At 45.9% G+C, this 21,247-nt stretch overlaps 1 non-coding gene across 1 annotated transcript; it reads right to left on the bottom strand.

The window, feature by feature from the left end:
* Positions 1–14,678: 14,678 nt before the first annotated feature.
* Positions 14,679–14,743, bottom strand: LOC135275137 (small nucleolar RNA SNORD78). The gene has a single exon (XR_010342851.1). It is a non-coding gene; the product is annotated as a small nucleolar RNA SNORD78 (small nucleolar RNA).
* Between the last annotated feature and the right edge of the window lie 6,504 nt (positions 14,744–21,247).

Raw genomic sequence — 21,247 nt, 5'->3', positions numbered from 1 at the left:
GAGACGGAGTCTCACTCTCATGGCCCAGTTTGGAATGCAGTGGCATGATCTTGGCTCACTGGAACCTCCACCTCCCAAGTTCAAGCCATTCTCCTGCCTCAGCCTCCTGTGCAGCTAGGATTACAGGTACCCACCACCATGCCCAGCTAATTTTGTACTTTAGTAGAGACAGGGTTTTGCCATGTTGGCCAGGCTGGTCTCAAACTCAGGTGATCTGCCTGCCTTGGTTTCCCAAAGTGCTGGGATTACAGGCAGGAGCCACCACACCCAGCTGGAAGTGACCTTCTAACAGAGTCCTGAAAAATGTCACGGAGAAGACCAGGGGAGCAGCCCAGGCAAAGAATTAGATTTGAGAGAGACAGAGGAATGCCTGGGTGCTCCGGAGTCATTCCATAGGGTTGGAGGAGTGGGAAAAAGGGATCCTAGGGAATCAGGAGGATGCTTTGATGGGCCAGGCTAGGAAAATTGAGTAGCCTTTCTCAGGGGACTCACAGAGGCTTCCAAGCAGGAGAGGACCTGGTTGGATTTGCGTTTTACAGACTTTAGAAAGATGCCTCATCCATTATTAACAAGTTGCTTTATGCCAGCCCCTTGTAAAGGCATCATCCCTTAGGTGCTCCGGCTCAAACTCAGGGTTCCTCTTTCCCTCCTGTCTCCTCTCCCTTTGCAAGCACAGTTCAGGGAATTAGCAAATCCTGAGAGCTCACCTTGAAAATTCATCCCTATCCTGGCCCGCTTCTCCCCACCCCACTCCGATGCCTTTTGAATTCCTGTGGCAGCCTCCTCCCCATCTACCCGTCTTCACGTGTCTGCCCTCCACTCCTCCCACTGCAGCCCGTGGGCCTCCTAACATGCACATCTATCATCCCTTTGCTCCTCTGCAGGAAGCCCCACCCTGATCATGTGCTGTTCCCGGGATGAAGCCCAAGCCCCTTCTCTGGCCCCAGGGGTCTTGTGTGGCCTGGTTTCTGCCCAGCCCCCAACCCACATTTTCCTGCCCACTCCACCTAATAATGTTCCCACTCTGGCCACAGGAGCCTCCATTTCTCCTGTGGCCATTCCCTCCACTGCCCTCCTGACCTGACACATCTATGCATTTTTTAATTTGTTTTTTGAGATGGAGTTTCACTCATTTCCCTGCTGGAGTGCAATGGTGTAACCTTGGCTCATTGCAACCGCTACCTCCCGGGTTCAAGCGATTCTCCTACCTCAGCCTCCCAGGTACCTGGGATTACAGGCATTTGCCACCCTGCCCAGCTAATTTTGTATTTTTAGTAGAGACCGGGTTTTACCTTGTTGGTCAGACTGATCTCAAACTCCTAACCTCAGGTGATCCACCTGCCTTGGCCTCCCAAAGTGCTGGGATCACAGGCGTGAGCCACCGTGCCCAGCCCATCTGTGTTTTGTTTTTGTTTTGAGACAGAGTCTCACTCTGTTGCCCTGGCTGGAGCACAGTGGCACCATCTCAGCTCACTGCAACCTCTGCCTCCAGGGTTCAAGCGATTCTTATGTTTCACCATCCCAAGTAGCTGGGATTACAGGTGTGTACCACCACGCTGGCTTTTTTTTTTGTTTGTATTTTTAGTAGAGACGGGCTTTGGTCATGTGGCTGGTCTCAAACTCCTGAGCTCAGGCAATCCACCCAACTTGGACTCCCAAAGTGCTAGGATTACAGGCATGAGCCACTGCACCCAGCCACTTTCTTTTTTTTCTTTTGACATGGAGTCTTACTCTGTCACCCGGGCTGGAATGCAGTAGCAGGATCTCGGCTCACTGCAACCTACCGCTCCTAGGCTCAAGTGATTCTCGTGCTCAGATTCCCGAGTAGCTGGGACTACAGGCATGCACCACCACGCCTGGCTAATTTTGGTATTTTTAGTAGGTACAGGGTTTCTCCATGTTGTACATGCTGATCTCAAACTCCTGGCCTCAAGTGATCCGCCCACCTTGGCCTCCCAAAGTGCTGGGATTACAGGCGTGAGCCACCCTGCCCGGCTGGCACATTCTTCATCTACCACAGTTGGCTTTTGACCACCCTCTTTCCACTAGTTCATTCCTATTGTGTTCATCAGTTTTCAGCTTAGACAACGATTCCTCTCAAGGCTTTCCCAAACCCCCACATCCTGCCCAGGTGCCTGTGATCAACACTGCTGGATTTTATTTCCCAAGGATGATCTCGGCAACAGATGTCCTTTTCCTCGTCCTTCCACGACGTAGAGCTATTGGACAGTAGAAGGATGGCTGTTGCTGAGGTCATCCTCGGAAAATAAAATCCACTTGACCACTCCCCCATCAAGATGTGGTGTCTAATTCCTTTCCCTTTGAACTTGGCTAGGTCTTAATGACTTGCTTGTAAGCGATATAATATGGTGGCAGTGATGCTGTGTGACTCCAAGGCTAGATCATCGGAGGCCATGCAGTGCCCACCTGATTATTTGGCATGCACGCTCCCAGGACACCCATCTGAGTAGCCGCCGCTGGGATCTCAGCCACTATATTATGAGGAAGCACAAGCTACATGGAGGGGCCAGTCTTTAAGACTTTCCAGCCCAGGGGGAGACATGAGGAGAGAAATCTCTCAATGATTCCAACCCTACGCATTTAAGCCACCCCAAGTCATCTCCCCAACAGAGGCCCCTTACTTTAGGGAGAGAGATAAGCCATCTCTGCTGTGCCCTGTCCAAATTTCTGACCCACACAGTCTCGGAGCATATAAAATTATTTTATATCCTTATGTTTGGGGTGGTTTCTTACATAGTAGTAGGTAACTGGAACAGCTGGCTATGAAACACCTATTCTCCACATTCCCTCTCCCTTGCTAAAAGAATTCCAGTTTTCGGGCTGGGCGCGGTGGCTCATACCTATAATCCAGCACTTTGAGAGGCCAAGGTGGGCAGATCACGAGGTCTGGAGATTAAGACCATCCTGGCTAACATGGTGAAATCCCATCTCTACTAAAAATACAAAAAATTAGCCAGGCATGGTGACAGGCACCTGTAGTTTAGCTACTTGGGAGGCTGAGGCAGGAGAATCACTTGAACCCAGAAGGCAGAGGTTGCAGTAAGCAGAGATCGTGCCATTGCACTCCAGCCTGGGCGACAAGAGCAAGACTCCATCTAAAAAAAAAAAAAGAAAAATAATCTGGTTTTGTTTGAGGTGGCCATATGCCTAGCTAAATACTGGCTCTCCCAACCTGCCTTGCAGCTGGGTGGCCCTGGGCCACAGTGGAAGGCTCTGAGAAAATGCTTTCTTTCCTGTTAAGAGGGAACAGTGTGGCTGGCACCCTCTGTCCCTCCCTTTTCTGTTTAGAATGAGAACACGGGCTGGAGCTACAGCCATCACTCTGATCTTGAGGGAAATGTGGGTTTCTATGTTACCAAGTGGCTGATTCAACACAGGGAGGAGCTAAGACTCGAACTTTCTGGTTAGGTGAGAAAAATAACCCCCTTCTGGTTTGAGCCTCTGTAGCCAGGATTGTCATTGACCAGCTCCACGCTTCTCATGCAGGTTACACTTCCATTCTCAGGGGCCACTTCCTCACCAGACCACATGCTCTGTGAGATTAGGGCCGGTGTCTGTTGTTTTCACCATCACATGCCCTTGCCCTGAGGCTGGTACACTGGACATTTTCAAATATTTGTTGAATGCAATAAAATAAAGGAAGGACATTGAAGGTTTTCTAGTTGGTCAGAAGCAAAGTCTCAGAGACATTTCCAGCCTGACAATTTCATGCATGAGGAAGCTCCAGGAGGAAGGGTTGGGTCAGGGTCTCTCAGTCTCATTCCGGCACCTGTTCCCAAGGTTGCCAAGGTCCCTGGAATCCTGACTTCTCTTTGCAGTTGGACAGGGCTGAGGTGGCGAAATCGCCTGTAGCTGGCAGCTTCCTCTGCAGCATTTCTTCCTCTGGTATTAACAAATGTTAATTTGAGGCAATGGTCACTGGCCTTTCGTGTGCCCTTTATGCCACCATAATTTTGTGACTTCAATGCAAAAAAAAAAAAAAAAAAAAAAACCAACCTCGTAATTTTACCTGGCCTTACAGAAAAATCCTTAGAGGATGAAGTCTAAGACAAGAGGAAGTCCAGACAATTTTTTTTTCTCTTTCACTTTTAGCGTTGATTCCGCTTTGCATACAGATTTAGGTCGCACGTGTGAAATCGTGTACTTATTTTAAAACGGAGTAAATGTGCAGCCGGTTTTTATGGCCATCATCCCCCACGGCAGTTCCTCTCAACATCCTTTGGTTACAAATGGCCAGTCACATAACTGGTTTCACATTCACCCTCACTTTTAGGCCTTAGTGTACTTATGATTATATAACAGTTGGTAAAAAGCTACTCTTTTACTTTCCTTTGCCTGGAGACCTCCAAGCTGTCTTTGTTCGAACTAACTTTGGGAGGAACTTAGTTTATAGTATGAAACAAAGATGATAACAGCCCTTTCCCTAAAACAAACCCCCTTCCTGCCTGGGGCCTAGAGTGCCTTTGTAGGAATAACAAATTAGTCACAAGGTTAGAAATTAGGGTTTAGGAGTCACATAGCTGGAGGCTGCAAGATTCTAAACCTCCTCAAATTGCTCTTGGGATAACACCACAATTGCAAAACCCAAGATCAGTGCTTGAGATATTTTGCAGATCCTGCACTTGATGGATCACCTGGCACCACCCAGATCAATAAACTGGGTCATCTGTTCTTGTGGGCCCCACCCAGGAACTGACTCAGTGCAGGAGGGCAGCTTCAACTCCCTATGATTTTTTTTTTTTTTTGAGATAGAGTTTCATTCTTGTTTCTCAGGCTGGAGTGCAATGGCACGACCTCAGCTCACTGCAACCTCCACCCCCCAGGTTCAAGCAGTTCTCCTGCCTCAGTCTCCTGAGTAGCTGGGATTACAGGCATGCGCCACTGTGCCTGGCCAATTTTGCATTTTTAATAGAGACAGGGTTTCTCCATGTTGGTCAGGCTGGTCTTGAACTCCTGATCTCAGGTGATCTGCCTGTCTCAGCCTCCCAAAGTGCTGGAATGACAGGTGTGAACTACTGCACCCGGCCAACTCCCTATGATTTTATCTCCTTCCTGGCCAGTTAGAACTCCCAACTCACTGGCCCCATACCCACCAAATTATCCTTAAAAACTCTGATCACCGAATTCTTGGGGAGACTGACTTGAGTAATAATAAAACTCTGGTCTCCCACACAACCGGCTCTGCATGAATTACTCTTTCTCTATTGCAATTCCCATGTCTTGATAAATTGGCTCTGTCTAGGCAGCGGGCAAGGAGAACCTGTTGGGCAATTATAGCTTTGTGTCCTTGAGCTATTTTCTCAGACTTTTTGTGACTTGTTTTATCTACTGGTACACAGGGATGTAACTGAATTGAGGATGAACTTTTTTTTTCTTTGAGACAGAGGCACACTCTGTCACCCAGGCTGGAGTGCAGTGGTGCAATCTCAGCTCACTGCAACCTCCGTCTCCCGGGTTCAAGTGATTCCCCTGCCTCAGCCTCTGGAGTAGCTGAGATTACAGGCCTGCACCACCATGCCCAGCTAATTTTTGCATTTTTAGTAGAGACAGGGCTTCACCATGTAGGCCAGGCTAATGCCGAATTCCTGACCTCAAGTGATCTGCCTGCCTCAGCCTCCCAAACTGCTGGGATGACAGGTGTGAGCCATGGCACCCAGCCAAGGATGAACTCTGTTAATGTGTGAAAGGTGCTGAGAGCAACACCTACATGCGTTATGTGAAAACAACAAATGCTGGGTGTCATTGCATCCATCTGAGCAGAGAGACGGCTGTGTCTGGAGCAAGCCCAGAGAGGCTGGAGGCACTCCCTCACATGGCATCTCACAAGTGTCTTTCAGCCTTGATTTCTCCACTTGTAAAATGAAAGCGATCATATGGTAGTTTGTGAAACCTTTTGCAACCTGAGATGAAATGTGTGATGAGGATGCAGAGTAGTATTGTAATTACACGATTACAATCTCTGCAGAGCTGGGAGGCAGGAGGCTGGCAGGATACCGCTGCCTACATGCACACCTGAGGAATTTTGTGTGTGTCTGTGAGGTTTCCATTGAAAACAAGATTCACAAAGGCAAAATAACCACCAGTCCTGGCCCTGCAAAAAAGATAACAAGGAGAAGATAGAGCCTGGAGTACCAGGGAGGCGATATACATAGAGTTGGTTCATAAATCCATCTAAAGCCCGTCCCCAAACACCCAAGTCAAATTTCATCTTAGAACACTTTGCATAACAAGCAATTTAAGGCATGGCAGACCCCCAAGAGCTACAGAACATTTAAATGATGGGCAAATATTTCTGTTTGGTTGTTAGGAGAAATGACTTTTTGAACTCCAGTCTTTGAGTAAAACAAGTTTGACCAGCTATAAACAGATTCAAACTGATTATTTGCTTTTGCAGTGCTTCCATTTCATTTTCATGAGGCTAGAGAGTGGCAGGAGATTGCTTTGTGGGATAACAGGCTGTAAAAGTTGAAGCCAGTAGCTACGGTTGACTGAAAAATACACCATGACCGCCCACCACCACCCACCGCTGCTGTGGAGCCTGTTCTGCTGGAAGGCAGAGGCCTTGCAATAGGGGTGCTGGATTTGATCCCTGTCTGCAGGGGGATGTTGGCACCAGAGATGAACAATGGGTCACTGTGAATAGGGAATTGCAATTTGTTTAAGAGATGACATCTTGCTCTGTTATCCAGGCATTTGAAAATGCTCCTCAAAAGATATCATGAAGATGAGCCACAGAGGCTGGGCACAGTGGCTCATGCTTGTCATTCCAAAACTTTAAGAGGCTGAGGCAGGAGGATGGCTTGATCTCAGGAGTTTGAGACCAGCCTGTGCAACATAGTGAGACCGTGTCTCTACAAAAAAATACAAAATTTAGCTGGGTGTGGTGGCACGTGCCTGTAGTTCCAGCACTTTGAAGGCTGAGGTGGGAGAATCACTTGAGCTAAGGTGGTTGCAGCTACAGTGAGCCGTAATGGCACCACTGCACTCCAACCTAGGGAACAGAGTGAGACCCTGTTTCAAAAGAATTAAAGATAAGGTAGAGTGGAAAGAATATTGGCAGCACATGTATCTGATAGCGGACTCATCCAGAATATGTAGAGAACTCCAACAAATTAACCCTGAAGAGAACAACTCCTAAGAAATGAACAAAAGACTTGATCAGGCTCCCTCACAGATCTAAGAAAGGCCAATGAATATATAAAAGATTTCCAGTGTCTTGAGTCATCAAGGAAATGAACGTGATCACCATGGTAGGCAGAGTGGCTAAATTTTAAAAGATCAACAGTTCCAAATGCTGGCAAAGATTGGGGAACATGGAAGGCTCCATGTTGCTGTTAGGAATGTGGAATGGCACCACCTCTCTGGAGTACTGCTGATTACAAAGTGAAACGGTTACCTACCCTATGACTCGGCAATTCCCCATTGGTCTTTACACAAGAGAAATGAAAATGTATGTTCATAAAATGACATGTACTAGGATGTGGATAGCAGCTTTGTTCAGAAGAATCCCAGATTGAAAACAGCCCAAATGGGTATCAATCGTACATTTGGGTCCATCATGGTGTGTTTATGAGATGGAATACTATGCAGCAATAAAAAAGAACAACTGATATCAGTAATGACATGGATGGTTCTTTTTTTTTTTTCTTTCTTTTTTTTTTTTTTTTTTTTTGAGACAGAGTCTTGCTGTGTCACCAGGCTGGAGTGTAGTGGCACGATCTTGGCTCACTGCAACCTCTGCCTCCTAGGTTCAAGTGACTCTCCTGCCTCAGCCTCCCGAGTAACTGGGACTACAGGTGCATGCCACCACACCTGGCTAATTTTTGTAGTTTTAGTAGAGACGGGGTTTCACCATGTTGACCAGGATGGTCTCAATCTCTTAACCTCATGATCTGCCTACCTCGGCCTCCCAAAGTGCTGGGATTACAGGCATGAGCCACTGTGCCCGTCTGACATGGATGGTTCTTAAAAACTATACTGAGACTGGGCATAGTAGCTCATGCCTGTAATCCCAGTACTTTGGGAGGCTGAGGGAGCAGATCACTTGAACCAAGGAGTTCAAGACCAGCCTGGACAGCATAGTGAAATCCCATCTTTACAAAAAAATACAAAAATTAACTGGGCATTGTGGTGCATGACTGTAGTCCCAAATACTTGGGAGGCTAAGGCAGGAGGATCTCTTGAGACCAGGAAGTTAAGGCTGCAGTGAGCTATGATTGCACCACTGCACTCCAGCCTGGGTGACAAAGTGAGATCTTGTCCCAAAGCAAACAAACAAAAAATTATACTGAACAAACAAAGCAGCAGACAAGAGTATAGGCTGCATAAATCCATTTATTTGAAGCCCAGAACAAACGAAGCAATCTGTAACTATAGAAAGTGGTCACCTGGGGAGAGGAAGGAAATTGACTAAAAAAGGGAAGAGAGAACTTTCTGGGCTGATGGTGGCATCTAATCTTTGCTATATGATACAGTGGCCACTAACCTCATAAAATGTGACTCGAATTGTGGCTGGTATGACTGAAAGAATAAATTTTTAATTTTATTTAAATTTTAAAATGGAGACAGTATGAAATATTTCCCCCTTAAACACAACTCTATTATTTTGGTAGAATTGTATTTTTCTTTTTTCTATTTTTTTTTAGAGGCAGGGTCTCATTCTATCATGCAGGCTGCATTGCAGTGACATGATTACACTCACTGCAGCCTTGAAATCCTGGTCTCAAGCAATCCTCCCCCGTCAGCCTCTAGAGTAGCTGGGACTATAGGTGTGCATCACCATCCCGGCTCATTTTAAATTTTTTTGTAGAGAAGAGGTCTCACTGTAGTGTTCAGGCTGGTCTTAAACTCCTGGCTTCAACCAATCCTCCCATCTCAGCTTCCCGAAGTGCTAGGATTACAGCCACTAGCCACAGCACAAACTTGAACTGTTAAAAAATTAGCCTTCCAATGCCACACATCTACAACCATCTGATCTTGACAAACCTCACAAAAACAAGCAATAGGGAAAGGATTCCTTGTTTAACAAATGTTGTTGGGAAAACTGGCTAACCATGTGCAGAAAGCAGAAACTGGACCCCTTCCTGACACCTTACACTAAAACTAACTCCAGATGGATTAAAGACTTAAACATAAGACCTAACACCATAAAAACCCTAGAAGAAAATCTAGGCAAAACTATTCAGGACATAGGCATAGGCAAGGACTTCATGATTAAAACACCAAAAGCATTGGCAACAAAAGCCAAAATAGACAAATGGGACCTAATTAAACTCCACAGTTTCTGCACAGCAAAAGAAACAGTGATTAGAGTGAATCAGCAACCAACAGAATGGGAAAAAATTGTTGCAATCTACCCATCTGACAAAGAGCTAATATCCAGAATCTACAAAGAACTAAAACAGATTTACAAAAAAAAACCAAACAAGCCCATTCAAAAGTGGGCAAAGGATATGAACAGACACTTTTCAAGAGAAGACATATATGAGACCAACAAACATATGAAAAAATGCTCATCATCACTGGTCATTAGAGAAATGCAAATCAAAACTACATTGAGATACCATCTCACACCAGTTAGAATGGCAATCATTAAAAAATCTGGAGACAACAGATGCTGGAGAGGATGTGGAGAAATAGGAACAACTTTACACTATTGGTGGGAGTGTAAATTAGTTCAACCATTGTGGAAGACAGTGTGGCGATTCCTCAAGGACCTAGAAATAGAAATTCCATTTGACCCAGCAATCCCATTACTGGGTATATATCCAAAAGATTATAAATCGTTCTATTATAAGGACACATGCACACGAATGTTCATTGCAGCACTGTTTACAACAGCAGACTTGGAACCAACCCAAATGCCCATTGATAATAGACTGGACAGGGAACATGCGGCACATATACACCATGGAATACTATGCAGCCATCAAAAATGATGAGTTCATGTCCTTTGTAGGAACATGGATGAACCTGGAAACCATCATTCTCAGCAAACCGACACAAGAACAGAAAATCAAACACTGCATGTTCTCACTCATAGGCAGGTGTTGAACAATGAGAACATGTGGACACAGGGAGGGGAGCCTTACATACTAGGGTCTGTCAGGGGAAAATAGAGGAGGGACAGTGGAGGGTGGGGAGGTGGGGAGGGACAACATGGGGAGAAAAGCCAGATATAGGTGATGGGGAGGAAGGCAGCAAACCACACTGCCATGTGTGTACCTATGCAATAATCTCACATGTTCTTCACATGTACCCCCAAACCTAAAATGAAATAAAAAATAAAAAATATTAGCCTCCACATTGAGATGTGCTGTAAGTATAAAACATGTACAAAGTTTCAAAGACTTGTTACCAAAAAAGGAGAAAAATTTCTTATGATCTTTTCGTATTGAAATGATGTTTTAAATACACTGGGTTAAAAATATAGTATTAATGTAATTTTCACCTGTTTCTTTTTACTTTTCCAAATGTGGCTCCTAGAAACTTTAAAATTACATGCATGGGTCTTGCTCCATTGCTGTCAGACAGAGCTGGTCTGTGTTTTGGTTGGGTGGAGGCTACCTGGGAGGATGCAATGATCAGAACTCACCGAACAGAATGCCTAAAATCAGTGCATTGGATACTGTTAATTATAGTTCAGTTAGAAAACCACACACACATGACCCCTGCTTGACTCATGCATGGTATTAGAAATTGGGAGGCAGAAGGGCAATGACTGGGAGGGAGAATGAGAGGAGCTGGAATGTTCTATTCCTTTCTGGGAGTTTGACTCTAAAATTGAACCTGGCTTTATGACACGTTCAAGGCGTGTGAGTCTCTTGAATTTAAGAGGCAAATTTATGCAGAACAACTGGCTAATTAATGTGCTGCCCTGGGAGCCATTGTGTTTTACAAGCAAGAAGGTTCCACAGCCCCAGGACTGGTTTCTTTAAGCCCTACTCTTCCCCTGAGGGCCTGGAATTGCCCTACTGGAGAGGGCTTGGCTTACTCCCCGACAACCTCTGGAAGCAGCTCCCGCACTATCCTGTCTCCCCTTCCCTCAGACCTTGTCCTCAAAGAAAAACCCTAAGTGCCAACCTGCTTATCCTCAAGCACATTTTCAGGAGAGCAAAATCTTTTGACCAAGAAGAGACCTTCCCATCTGCTACAGCCAGGCCAGGAGACTGGTGGCATGAGGGATGTTGACCTCCTGAACCCAGGTGGCAATGTGGCAAAGAGTGGGCTTAATCGCTCCATCTATGTGCCCTGACCAAGGTGACCACAGCTCTGGGTCGGTTCAGGCAGGAAGCATGGAAGGATGCCAGAGTTTCCACTGTGGGTATGGAGGGGCAGGAAGTCAGTAGTAATGGGCGAGACAACAGGACTGGATGGCCGGCCGTGCAAGGAATTGCGGTCAACATCAGCTCCTTCCCCATCTGTTTCTGTCCTTGGGGGGTCAGACCTGCAGACACAGCTCAGCAGCAGATGGAGAGAATGACCAAAAAGAAGATACAATGGAGGTGGAGGTCATGAGCTTTGGACCTTCCAGACGTGGGTCCAAGTCATGGCTCTGGTGCTAGCAATGCAGACTTGTGCAAGTTACTTAATTTGTCTAAATCTCAGTTTCCTCTCCCATAGAAGAAAGACAATAGCAGCTGCCTTAAAGGGTGAGTTGGAAGTTACGTTAAATGGGGTGATGTAAGCCGAGTGTTTGGTAAAGGGTATTACGGGTCCCGAGCCAATGTCTTTTGAGACAAATGAGAAGAATGAAGTCCCCAAGGAGCACGTCAGGGCCACAGTCAAGGAGGGTGAGGCTCACAGCAGTGCTCCCATGCCAGCAGAAAGCCAGAGGGCTAATCAGAGAATGGATGGGCTGCCCATCAATGTTGCATGTCTTAGGCTGTGTTCTCTAGAAGTAAATCTTTGGTGGAGAATTCAGGTGGAAGTGAAAATCCCCTGGTAGAAATTGCTCCTAGGAAAAACTAATTGGAAAGTAGAGAAGCAGGACCAGGAAGAGAAGGTGGCCAGGGAAGGGCACAATATCAAGCAAAGTCTCACAGAGAACCACAGTGGCAGCCCCAAGATAGCCCCCAAGGATCCTCCCCTCATGGTATTTCTGCCTTTGCATAGCTCTGCTTCCACTTCAGATAGGATGGACCTGTTTAGCAATAGGGTATTGTGAAATAGATGGAGTGTGGCTTCCAAGCCTAGGTCATAAAAGACTGCAGTTTCTCCCTTGCTCTCTTGGTTCACCCACTGGACAAAGCCAGCCACCATGTTGTGAGGATGCTCAAGTAGTCTATGGAGAGGCTGATGTGGTGAGGAACTGAGGTCTCTTGCCAGCAACCACTCCAGCTTGCTGGCCTTGTGAGGGAGCCTTCTTGGAAGCAGATCCTCCTGTCCCAGTTGAGTCTTCAGGTGATGGAGCCCAGCTGGCATCTTGACTGCAACCTCATGAGAGACATGAGCCAGAATTGCCCAGCTAAGCCACCCATGAATTCCTGACCCACAAAAACTGTGCTACGGATTGAATATGTCCCCCGAAGTCCATGTGTTGAAAACTTAATCCTCAATGCAACAATGTTGAGAGGTAGGACCTCTAAGAGGTGATTACGTCATGAGGGCTCTGCCTTCGCAAATAAGTTAATGTTATTATCATGGGAGTGGGTTTTTTATGAAAGCAATTTTACCTCCCTCTCCCCATCTCTCTCATCCTCTTTTGCCATGTGATGCCTTCTGCCATGTTATGGTGCAACAAGAAAGTCCTCATCAGATGCAGACCTTTGATCTAGGGACTTCCTAGCCTCTAGAACCATGAGCCAATAGATTTCTGTCCTTTATAAATTTTCAAGTCTCAGGTATTCTGTAGTAGCAGCAAAAAATGGATTAAAACACCCTCTTAGCAGCATTAATGGCCAAAGCTTATGCATACATTTGCAGGGGTCAGAGCCCCCTAGAACTTTGGTGCTTAGAAACAGGAATGGATTTCTGAGCTCAGAGGTAACACACTGCCTCATATCACACACTTGCGGCTTCCTTTATGTAACATACCTTATTGATTTCTATTTAATAATGACTGATGCAGCTCTTGGGCCCTTTCTCTGATGAATTTAAGCTGTCTGTCAAATAGGAGAGACAGGGCAGGAGTGAAGCATTATTATTCCAAAGCACAGTCATTAGATTAATAGTAAACTCCAGCAACACCATTAACATGGGGAGAATCGATGAAATAACAGAGGCAAGGCTGCCTCCAGATAAGATCACTGCTTCTCAGGCATGTGTCCTATATATAGATCATGTGTGTTCATTCTACCTTTGGATCTTTCTTCCCTCGAGGGCTCCCGAGTGAGCTGATTATAATCTGTAAGACTACGTGTCAGCAGCATAAACCACCATCACCATCACTCTTTATCCTTGACTCATCTTCTTCCACCTGCCCACCAGCAAAATTAGACAACACTCTGTTGCCTTGTGTTGGAGCAAATGCATTTTTCACAACTTTCCCAAAAGAAATTTTTGTCTCACCATGATCAATCTTTCCCTATAATTTGGGAAAATAAAAATTTTAAGGCCATAAATAGACAGTAAACTTTGGAAATAATTTCCCCAAATGGATTTCCCTGTGCCCTTCTGTTCACGAACATTTAGCTCTCCCAAGTCATAGCTTGTCAGCAAAATGACTTTATTTTTATTTTTTTTAAATTTTTTTTAACTTTCTTTTTTTGAGATAGAGCCGCACTCTGTAGCCCAGCCTGGAGTTAAATGGCGCGATCTCCGCTCACTGCAACCTCTGCCTCCCGGGTTCAAGCAATTCTCCTGCCTCAGCCTCCTGAGTAGCTGGGATTATGGTCACCTGCCACTACACCTGGCTAGTTTTGCCTTTTTAGTAGACACAGGGTTTCACCATGTTAGTCAGGCTGGTCTCGAACTTCTGACCTCAGGTGATCCACCCACCTCGGCCTCCCAAAGTGCTGGGATTACAAGCGTGAGCCACTGTGCTCAGCCAAAGTGGCTTTAATGTCTTTAGTTTTCATCTTCTCGATTTGCTATTCAGAATAGGTGGAGGAGGCAAGGAGGAGATCCTTTCTCTGAAAAACATTCCTTTCTAAATCTAAGGAATTGGTCCTCTAGTTGTGTATAAGAGAGTTGAGTGAGACTAAAGCTGGTGGTGTTAGGAAGGTGGGCAAGGTCATCACTGACAGCTCTCTTAAGAATCTTTTTTTTCCAGATGGATTGCAGAAATTTATTGAAATTGGAGACACTGTTTAATCTTCTTGTACCATGAGACTCCATTAGCCTGTCTACAAAGTCCACTGGGAGGCTGAGGATCACTTAAGCCCAGGAGTTTGAGGCTGTAGTAAGCCTCAAAGAGCCACTGCACTCCAGCCTGGGTGAGGCAAGACCCTTTCAAGGGGTAAACTGCATGCTTGCTTGGTGTGGTCATTAAAAACCCTAGTTTTTGGGATAACAGGTCTGCCTGCATTTCTTCAAGCATGAAGCCTGAGTCCTTTGCTTCTTTAGAACTTGCTCCACACATTGTAGTCAAGCTGACTCTCCATACCCAAGCAAGCCATTCACGGATGAAAACGTTACCAGTAGCTGGAGTACAAATGAGGACTTCCATTAAGATGCTAAAAATCCGTAAACTCTTTTCAAAGTTGTCTGTCACAGGGTTCTTCAGTGTTAACTTTGCCTACAAGTTCGTTTCAGGTCAGACATTTGAAAGGACCTTATGCATAGTATGAAGGGATAGACAAAGAAAGACCATCACTGGATGAAACGTACAGAGTCTCAGTGCCATGGGAAAGGTGGCCAGCCTCAAGAGATCCCTTTTAGCTATCACATCCATCCCTGCAACCAGGACAGCACCTCCTCCACTCAGAAGGACCTCTGAGATCCCCTCCCCATCCACGAACTCATTCTGAAGCACAGGCTTCTTCCACACCTCACTCTGCCTGCCATCTTGGCTTGAACCCTTCCAGCCTCTGAGCTCACTGATCCTCCATTGATTATCTTCCTGTTTCTAGCCTTGTCTTGACCTTTGATAGGATTCCAGTTTTTGTCTTGAGCCATTATCAACTTAGTTCAACTTCCCTCTTGGTTCAACTAAGCCACAGCACGTTTCCTCTGCCCTCAGTGTCTCCCCTACCTTAAGAAGAGTCATCTTTCATTCTCTTGCACCACAAATAGGACCTTAATAGAGAGATATGGGACTTGGATAGAGACATCTAGAGTCAAGTCAGAACAGGTTAGAGCCACCCGTGGCCCAAGCCGGTATCTCTTTTCTTGGATGTTCTCTCTGTACCACTGTCCCTCAATAACGTTACGCTTGAGAAGGTAACATTTAAGAAAATAATTTTCTCCCACACCCTGCTCTGTATATTGCCAATGGTTTCTATTCAGATGGCTTGGGGTCTCCCCTTTGCCCCCCAGTTTTCCTTTATGTTTCAGATTAGAACTATGGACTTTCTACTGATGGCCTGTTGAAATGTACCTTTTGATTAAAATCATACAGTTCATCACCGAACATGCCAAGCCACAATAATACATGAAGGGTAAAACGGGCACACAGCTTGTAAATTCTTAATTATGATGACTCCATTCTCCCCTCCCTTCCCCTTCTCTTCTCTTCTCTTCTCGTCTCTTTTGGGATGGAGTTTTGTTCTTGTTGCCCAGGCTGGAGTGCAATGGCATGATCTCGGCTCACCACAACCTCCGCCTCCTGAGTTCAAGTGGTTCTCCTGCCTCAGCCTCCCGAGTAGTTAGGACTACAGGCATGTGCCACCATGCCCGGCTAACTTTGTATTTAGCAGAGATGGGGTCTCTCCATGTTGGTCAGGATGGTCTTGAACTCCCCACCTCAAGTGATCTGCCCGCCTGGGCCTCCCAAAGTTCTGGGATTACAGGCGTGAGCCACCGTGCCTGGCCTATCATGACTCCATTATTCTTTCCCTTTGAGAATTTAAGATTAAAATCCTATAAAAGTGGAAATGATGTAAATGCTCAACAATAGGGATGGGGTAAAGAAATGGCCTTGCCCTAGTAAACGATTAACGATTGAGTTTGCAAAGAGCACTTGGTGACTGCTGCGTGAAAAAGATGGGGTAAGAAAGCCTATCTTTAGTGCAAGCCCCATTCTGCTGTGCCCTGCAGCCTCGCCTGGGGCACTGGCTTGCAGGGCTGGGACCACATCTATCTTCCTTCCACGTCTTGCTGGGGAGGGCAGGCGAAGTCAGCTGTGAGAGTGCAGCCTCCATGATTCTGGAAGGGTAGGGTCCCTAGCAGGAAGTCAACAGAGGTTGTAGTGAAGGACTGCAATTTTAAACCAGGTGCTAAGGTGGGAAAAAAACCTGTGGTGCTGGTGGATGGGGGTGGGGGTGGGGGGAAGCTTGAGGAGGATGAGAGGAGAGTGGGGAGCCCCAGGGATGGAGTAGGGAGGGCTGGTAGTCCACAAGCACCATCATGAGAGCCTGCGCTAGCAATGGGAAGTCTCTTCAGGAGATGATGTTCAAGCCTTATCTTTACATTCTTTGGGGCCTATCTTGGTTGTTTTTTAAATGTGATTTTTACAGAGGCACAGAATGAGTAGAATCCCCACCATGCTGACTGTTCACAGGGCTGAGTTCCTGTCTGTTCTGTTTCGCATTTCTGCCGTGTCCTAAGCAGGCACACATATCTATCCCATAGTGTCTGGGGAGCGACTGACCAGGGAAATGGGAGGTGAGGTGTCTGTGGCAGGTCGGAGCTCCCTGGGCTGAGGTTCACCGAATTAAATCAAATAAACAAGTACCTTTTCTTAGTATAAATATTTGTATTGACTGTTTCTGGCAACCATACCTGGACCCTTGATTTATCAGAAGCAAAGCTTAGGTTAGAATTTACCACTTTCATGGAGGGAGGGGGAGAGGCGAGATGAGAAAGGGGAGGGGAGAGAGACGAGAGAGGAGGGAGGGAGAGAAAGCAGAAAGGGAGCGGGAGGGAGGAATAGAGGAAAGAGAGGGAGATGGAGGGAGAGAGGAGAGAGAGGGATGGGAGAGACTGAGAGAGAGAGAGGGAAGGAGGGAGAGAGGGAGGGAGAGGGAAGAAAAGGAGGGAGGGGGAGAGGAGAGAGAGAGAGCGAGGGAGAGGGAGGAAGGCAGGAAGGAAGGGAGAGGCAGAGGTTGAGAGAGGAGAGGCTTTCTGACACTTCTCTCCTCTGATCATAGAACTCTCCTAGGACAGCCTGTCTCCTTTCATGAAGCTTCCCTGCCACCTTCTCTCCCGCTCCTCCCATGTCTGTCCATTTTGGAGACAGCTCACCCCACTGTCTCCTACTGGACTGGAGTTCACCTGGAATGAGCCTTCTCTCTCTGCTCCTCTAGCACCTGGACTGGCTCCCAGCAACTTTCTCTGGCAGCCTTGGACAGAAACCTTGCAGAAGTTCCATTCTAAGTTCAGCCACCACCACCTTCCATCCAGTGGTTTCTAAACAATCTCTGAGTAAGATTTTGGTTTTATCACCTATTAACTTCTCCTTTTTTTTTTTTTTCTTCATTTTGGGGAAGAGGTCCACTGGCATTCATCTCGTGCTGAACAGAAGCTGTTTTCTACTCAACTCTTGTTCTTGGACGACCTGGCACGGAAGGATATCCTGATACCCTGGGGAATCATCAAACAAGCCTGGGTCTGAGAACTGAGGGACGTCAGAGATGGCATCCACACTCAGGAGGGGTGAGGAAAACACCCCCTTCATTGTATTCTCATGAATTTGGTTCTTCCAAAAATTTTGTTTACTAAGTTGCATTTATTAAGAAATAATATATTCTTTAAAAAATATTATTATTATTACTGAGACAGGGTCTTGCTCTGTGCCCAGGCTGGAGTACAGTGGTGCAGTCATGGCTCACTGCAGCCTCAACCTCCTGAGCTCAAACAGTCCTCCTGTCTCAACCTCCTGAGTAGGTGAGACCACAGGTGTGTACCACCATACCTGGCTAATTAAAAAATTTTTTTTTGAGAGACAGGGTCTTGCCATGTTGCACCAAGCTGTTCTCAAATTCCTGGGCTCAAGCAATCCTCCTACCTTGGCCTCCCAATGTGCTGGTATTACAGGCATGGGCTATTGCACCCAACCAAAATTATTCTTATTAATCAAATATGTACACCAGGCAATCGGTTCTTCCACTAGCCAGAGCTAAGCAGCGTTTCCCATGGAGTGGATCTGATTCCAGCTCAAGGAATCTAATAAGGCTCTGTATTCTAATTAGGCGGAGTGGCATCTTGCTCTGTAAAAACACAGGGGCGTTCATTAGACTTCCGGAAATACAGAGGCAAGACTAAAGGCCCCATTGCTGTCTGTATGCATGCTGGGGTGGAGCCTAGCTGGGATAGAAGATGTTAGTGATTCTGGAAGAGAGAGCTCCAGAAGAAAGACTTAAAAACCAGAGTTATTTTAGAGTTGAGGACTTGAAACCTCCACCAGTAAGCACACTATTTTGGTACAACTGAGTGATCATGCTCTAAGGTTTAACATCCAGCTTCCTGGGGGCAAACCTCAGGTTCACCCCTTATTAGTTATGTACCCCTGACCTCCCTGAACCTCAGTTTTCCCCTCTATAAAATGAGGCTGATAATAGTAGCAACCTGAACCAGCTGGGGTGCATGTGGATGCAAAGAACATAGAGCCTGAAGCAAACAACGACAGCACCCTGTACATTTCCACTTCTAGGCAGTATTGGCTTCATCATGACATCAAATTATAATGTGGTTACCAACCAGTACATAAGCTAGAAATGTCCTTATATCGAGAAGGCAAGCATGCGTCACTTCTGGAAATCCCCACAGAAGATAAGAAAACTCCTTTCCTAGAAGCTTCCATTAAAATCTTCCTTGAGGTTCATTGGTCCAATTTGCAAAGCTCATGTGGTAATTGCTGAATCCATCACAGTCTAGAGGATGAGACTACATTGGTCAGATCAGGCCTGAGCTATCTGCCCCTTCTCTAGAGCCAGAGGTGGAGTTAGCCCCAAATAATGTGCCTGAATGAAAGTTGGGAGACTCATGAAGATTTAGGAAGATAATACCTGCAAAACACTAGGCACACAGGGAGCACTCCACAAGTGTAAGCTAATTACTGGCCATTATTGTCATCCTGGTGAAGTCTGGTTAATCAAGAGTCTTATTCTACTGAAAATTTTTATGTCCATATGCCTTCATCATCCTCACCATCATGATTATCACCATCATCTTCATCAACATCCTCATCATCACCATGATCATCACCCTCTTCATCATCAAGATCACCATCATCTTCATCATCCTCACCATCATGATTATCACCATCATCTTATCAACATCCTCATCACCACCATCATCGTCACCATCATCACCATCCTCTTTATCATCATCAAGATCACCACCAACTTCATCATCATTCTCACCATCATGATTATCACCATCATCTCCACCATCATCACCATCATCCTCATCCTCCTGATGAGGATGAGGATAAGAGCATCCTGAGATGCTCTTATGATCATGATCAGGAGAGGAGAGGAGGAGAGGAGAGGTGATCATTCACTATCGTTTTCATCATCATCACCATCATCATCGTCATCATCATCATCATATCTTCACTGGCACTGTCATTGGCCAAGTGTCTACTGTGTGCTGCCAGTGCCATTTCAGACACTTTGCAAAACTGTATCTAATCCTTGGGACAACTTGTGAAGCAGGATATCACTAGTTGCCCACCCCCAATGCATTCTCCCCCTTGTTCCTTACCATATAAACTCCTGAGATTTTGTTTAATGTGTCAAGATGCCAAAGTTTTAAAACCTACCCTAATAAAAACAAACAAAACCCACTTCTCCAGTTAGGCATGATGATGCAAAATTGTGAAACAGTTAGAAATAGATGTAAAATTTCCTATGCAATGAATAGACAAAGAAAAAAAGCCAACACACGACCAGCTTCCTTTGCAGCTAGGTGTGGTCGTGTGGCATAATCTGGCCAATGAGATAAGAGAAGTCTGCCAGAGACTTCTGAGAAAATCTCACCTCCCTGCTGCAGGTACCATCCGTTCTTCAGTGCTGCTTTCCTTTTCTTTCTGCTCACAACATGGGCTTCCAAAGCTGTGGGAGAGAAACTCTCTCATGATCATGAAGATGAAAGTCACCCACTAAGAAGGACAGGGCAAAAAGGAGAAGTTTGGGACACTGAGGCTATTGTGGACCAATTCACCAGCTCTATGATCCAGACACCTCATTATGTGTTGAGGGGAAGAAAAGCAGCCTCTTTGCTGAAGTCACTGAAGATGGGGTTTCTGCTGCAGACAAGTGAATACAGCTTCGAATAGGAGATTGCTGGACAAAATGAGCCCCATCATAGATGAAGAAACCGAGGCACAGGGAGGGAAAGCATTTACCCCAAGTGTGAAATTCAGGCTCCCAAACCAATGCTCCCACCTTAAAAAGGAGGGAAATTCTGACACAGACTGCCACATGGATGGATCTTGAGAACATGGCACCAAGTGAAACAAGCCAGTCAGAAAAGGACACATAACACATGATTCCTTTTACATGAGGGACTTAGAGTTGTCATATTCGTAGAGACAGAAAGTGGAATGGTGGTTACCAGGGGCGGGTGGAGGGAGACCGGGAGTGAGTGTCTAATGGGTGCAGGATTTCAGTTTGGGAAGATGAGACCGTTCTGGGGGTGGATGGTGGTGTCAGATGCAGAACACCAAGAATGTGCGTAGTGCCTCTCAACTGTGCCCTTAGAAATGGTTACGATTGTAAGGTTTTTGTTATATGTATTTTGCCACAATAAAAACATATGATGTGGGAAAATTTACTAAAAACAAAAAAAATCTATGCTTCCTTCAATAATGCCTCAGAAAAAGGGTGAGTGTTTTGTTCTTTCTTGCCAAGAGTTTGAAGCTCTTATTTCTATTCCTGCCCTCTCTTCCTAGGTTCTCTAGGATCCAGTCAACACTCAGCGTGGCTGAATGAGTGTAGTTGAAGTGGCTTCTGCTATTGGGGCATTCACCTCTCTGCCTATGGCAAGGACTCCGGACAGGTATGGCTTCTGCTCATGGCAGTTGAGATAAAGGCTGAATTTCTAGAGTCTCAGGAGTTAACAGTTACAGGGCCCGAGTCATAAGCTCAGAAGTGAAGATAAGCAGCAGCTCCAAACCGGGAGGACCAGGTCTAACATTTCTCCAGGAATGAACTATTTCCACAGCGCATACATTAACATTCAA

Source organism: Aotus nancymaae, unplaced genomic scaffold (assembly GCF_030222135.1).
Source record: "Aotus nancymaae isolate 86718 unplaced genomic scaffold, 86718_ANA_hifiasm-v0.15.2.pri h1tg000015l_0, whole genome shotgun sequence".
Lineage (NCBI taxonomy): Eukaryota > Metazoa > Chordata > Mammalia > Primates > Aotidae > Aotus > Aotus nancymaae.
Note: the sequence above shows the minus strand (reverse complement) of the source record. Positions and strands in the feature narration are given on the sequence as shown.